General features: G+C 35.7%; 1 pseudogene; it reads right to left on the bottom strand.

The window, feature by feature from the left end:
* Positions 1 to 3106: 3106 nt before the first annotated feature.
* On the bottom strand, positions 3107 to 4255 carry LOC147514666 (protein FAR1-RELATED SEQUENCE 5 pseudogene; annotated as a pseudogene).
* Between the last annotated feature and the right edge of the window lie 581 nt (positions 4256 to 4836).

Raw genomic sequence — 4836 nt, 5'->3', positions numbered from 1 at the left:
TGTATTATTCAATGTGTTATGTAACCAATGGAAGTGTTCATATGTAAAGCTAGTATGCATATATAAGACAAAGTCAGATTAGATTTCCAATAACATTCAATTGGATGATTTCTCATCTTAGACTCTCCAATTAACTTGTGGGCAAATTAAATATGTTAGAACATGGCATGGGTTGTTTGATTAAGCATTTGCTCCCTAGTGGTTGTTTAATATATTTGACTTTGATATGCATGTAGTTACTGTAATAATCTGGAAGTATATAGGGTCAATTTAGTAATTTTATGAATATTGTTTAGACTATTTCAGTAATTTCATTTTAGTTGGGAGCCGCCAGGTACTAATTTATTCTTAACACAATGATTCTGATTATTGATCTGCTTTAATTATTGTTGAAGTATTTATGTATTTATGTAGTGCATGGATAAGTTGCAACCATGAGTACAAGATCTTTTAGTTTTGGCTTATGATCAAGTTGGTTGCTAACTTTAGGGGCTAGTGTCTAGTTAGTGAGGTGTAATCCCATGTCTTACACTTGAGAGGCACATAGCTATTTTATAGTGAGTTATAAGATTTAAGGTAAAAAGTAAGGTATAGAATCCATGGTATACTGATCCCTTCCCTATATATAAATCTTGACCGCATAGCACAACAGAATTGATGGTGGAGATTATTAGATGTAGATTGGCACACATTAAATGGAGTGAGCCGAGCAGTCGAGCCAATTAAAGCAATGAGAACCCAATCACGTGACTTTTTATTAGTACTCCTCCACATCTCTCTCGTCTCTTTCTCTTCTTCTTCTACCTCGTCCACAAAATAACCATTAAAAACAAACAAAAATACAAGGAAAAAGAAAACGAAATGTTCAATGCATAAACTGAGAGCATCTGGTTTCAATCGATTGTACTTTAGTGACCAACTGGTTTCAATCGATTGGTTTTGATTTTTCCAGTTGGATGTCCTTTAGTGATTATCTTATGACGACAACCTAATGAGAATGCATAAGAATTGTATATGTTCATGGACGATGAGGTGCTATTCCAGTATTCCTCTCCTTGCTCATTATCTTTTAGGGTCGTTGTTAACGCCTGCATAGTCCTTTGATTGAAGACCTTGTTCTCTCCATAATATTTGTCTCTTACTAATATTTACTTGTTGATTCACAGGGAAGTAGGGGTGGGAGGAAATTAGCTGCTGAGGAAATTGGAAGAACTCAGGGTAGCATCTGTCTTCTGAAGTTATTGAAGAACAACCTTCATCTCTAATTGTGACGGCTTACAGTTGTGTAATTAATACTGGAGAATTTTGTTGGGTTCTTCAGTAAATCTATATAAATTTTATCTAAGTACATGGGCATAGAGAGAGAGAGAGAGGGGGGGGGGGGACTGCAATGTGAATGATTATAATGCTAGAACACAAGTTTGTAGTTTACATTGTTCTAGAAAATCTTGGACTGCAATGCGAATGTGCATAATGATTTATGGTTAGAAATATTTTGAAGATGTCAGGTTCTTGTGTAGCATAGTTCTTTGAGTTTTTCATAAGCACTGTAAGGATTGTAGTCCTAGGAATCTATGACATTGACAGACCACAGGAGCCTATTCTTTGTTTGATCATTCAAAAGTAGAGATATGTTCGTGAGCATCAGAATTTTGAGGTAGGTATTGGAAGCAGTAAGGAACCTTTTCTTTAGATGTCAGAGGAGTCTACTAATCTAAGATTTATTAACATTTCCAATCAACAGTGTCAAAACAGTGATGACAAATGCTAGCATAGGCAGTAATTTTGTCATGAAGTTCAAAATTTAAACAATTTTTTTTATTTTCTAAGTATCTGGAGCGAAAGCTACATCAAATTCAGACTGCCTGCTGCGCTGGTTCTCTGTGTCTTGGCCAAACATCAGTACTCAATAGTAATATTGGAGAATCATCTTTTCCTGTAATACACACAATGCACAACTCAACAATTACTACCACCAGGGGTTTCAATAAAGCCAAACTATCATATCTGTGAAATTGGCAAAGGCCATACCTAGTCTTTTTCTGGTGTAGTATATCTAAATTACATAGCTGAATCTCTAAATAGCAGTTCCAAGAAAACAAATGAACAAAGCCATTTATGGTTGTACTAAAGACAAATTAACAAAATAAGACCGCTTGTAAGTCCACCAATTCTTGTCGCGGCCACAAAAATTCTCACTATATGAAACTGCTCAGTTCCTGTTCATCCAAAAATTAGCCTAGTTAAAAAAACAAAAATTAAGTATGATAAAAAAAATAGTAGTAGAGAAACAAAATGGAGAATCTGAATATCTAGCTCAACCTGAATGATCAAGTATGATGCATACTAAGAGTTGCTTACAGCTTCAATCCCCACACTGTACGTAAAACACGTAATAGAATTATACTTGTAGTTATGAAAAATACTAAAATACTTTGGTACCTTGGTCTTGCACCTTGGTCGTTCAGCTTTGTTTTTTTTAAAGCGGGATTTTGCGAACAATTACGACTATCATGGTCAACGTAACTGTTACAAGAATGACACTTTCTTTTCGTTTTGTTTTCAGCTACTTCTATAGGATGTATGAATCTACCATGTTTTCCAGTCTGCCCATCATCTTTTTTGCGATCTTTAGTTACTGAAACATTGGGATCTAGAAGAACTACTTGAGGAAGAGAAGGGTCATCCCTTGGAACACTTGATTCACTAGGAGCATCATCATCAAAAACCTTACATGGAGTGAATTGTGAAACTTTTAGACCGAGCTCTCTTAAACCATCTAAGAACATTTTGTAGGTTGCCGGAGTTCGGGAGGCAACACATGCCCATTTAGTTGCTTCCTAACACAAATAGCTAAGGTTCATGGCATCAACTTGTTCTTGATAAAGTGACTCTCCCATGTCACCTCTTATAACTTTGTTAGCTCCTTTCAGCCATCTCTCGCTAATGAAATACTTGGGGATTTCATACATGTTGAGTTTTGATAGCACCTTAAGTACGTGTGCACAAGGTATTCCAACAAACTCATAATAATGACATTCACAAGTGCCTGCACAAGTTTCTAGATTCCATTATGCTCACCCTCGCTACCGGTCTTGATACGCATCTACCTAACAACATATGGATTTGATTCCTCACTAACAAATTCAGCTTTGTATAACTCAACATTGAAGAACTGAAGTCTAAACTTTTCAAACATTGTTTTTGTATAGATCTTGGCTGCATGCTTCAAAATGAAACTCTTTCCAGTAATAATATGATTTTTTTGCTCCATTTCAAAATATGCATCTCTATCATGAACTTCCATAATCTTTACAACTTGTTCATACTCTTGAATAAACTCCACCAAAGTAGTGTTACTATTGATGTGATTTTTAAAAAAACTGTTAATTCCCTCACTTTGACTAGTAGTGTTCATACCACCAAAAAAAGTGGTTTTATTGTATATGGGAACCCATAAGTTGCGGTCTCTATAAAGTTCTATAAGCCAAGAATTTTCAGTCAATTCATATTTAATCATCAATGTCGCCCATCTTCTCTCGAAATCCTCAATCCTATATGTAAATTTTAGGCATCTCTTCATCTCTTGTTTGAATTCTGACATTTTATGGTATAAATTTCCCAACTTCTCTCCAAACTTCTTCTTGATATGCCAATAACATAACCTATGACGTGTGGTAGGGAACACCTTAGGAATAGCAACTCTCATGGCTAGGTCTAAGTCAGTAATCAAGGACACTGGGTCCTTAACTCCCATTCCTTTTTTCCAAGTCTCAAACAGCCATATGAAACTATCCTTTGTCTCGTCTTGCAGTAATGCACATCCAAACAAGATTGTTTGAAAGTGATGATTCACGCGAACGAATGGTGCAAACGGTAACTTATACTTATTAATCTTGTATGTAGTATCGAATGAGACTACATCTCCAAATTGTTCATACGACATGTGAGATCTAGCATCAACCCATAAGAAATTAACAACCCTCCCTTCTAAATCACATTGCATTGCATAGGTAAATTTAGGGTTCTCAATTTGCATTCTTTGAAAATGGTCAAAGACCCACTGAGCATCTCCCACATCAATTTTTTGTCTTACATCACGAAGATGATTCCAACATCTACGGACATTGAAACCAATCATATCAATTCCAAGAACAGTTGTGACTTTGTTTACAGGTATGTTTGCCATATTAAAGAGTTCCACCATACCTTTTGCTACCTCAGGCATGTTTTGATTCGACTTGAGGAATATCATTTTTGAAGGTGAGACAAAGTTGTGATTGTGTTCATCATAAAAATGTTTAACCGCCCACTTCAATGACTCTCGACCAAGCTTAATATACATGTGTGCTTTGCATTCCCCTCTCTACGTTGAGGTATTCAAGCGCAGTTTCTCCACATCTTCATTAAATTTCTTATTGTAGGACCCAAAATGCAAGCACATAATCTTGATATTTGTCACTTCATCACATTTTGTCCAACCTTTGTTAGAAGATCTTATAATTGTCAAAAACCCTTTGCTTACGCCATAGCTTTGGTAATATGCCTTAGCTTCTTCACTTGTACCAAAAATCATTCCTACGTAAGGTGTCTCTACGGTATCAGTGTCATCCTTTGTAGGAGAACAAGTTTCTTTGTTCTTCTCTTCGAAAGGTGATGTTCCACTTTCTTGGACTGAGCTAGAACGCCCAATAACCTTGAGCTCTTCAAGACTTAGCTCTACCATTGAACAATTCCTACAAAAATTACATACTTGATTTCATAAGGTTATATACAAAAAGTTAGAAAGAAGAAAGTGTGATACTTTAGCAATTTTTTGAAATGAAAATTGTGCAT

Source organism: Coptis chinensis, chromosome 2 (assembly GCF_015680905.1).
Source record: "Coptis chinensis isolate HL-2020 chromosome 2, ASM1568090v1, whole genome shotgun sequence".
NCBI lineage: Eukaryota > Viridiplantae > Streptophyta > Magnoliopsida > Ranunculales > Ranunculaceae > Coptis > Coptis chinensis.
The sequence above is the reverse complement of the archived record's forward strand: the minus strand, read 5'-3'. Positions and strand labels throughout refer to the sequence as shown.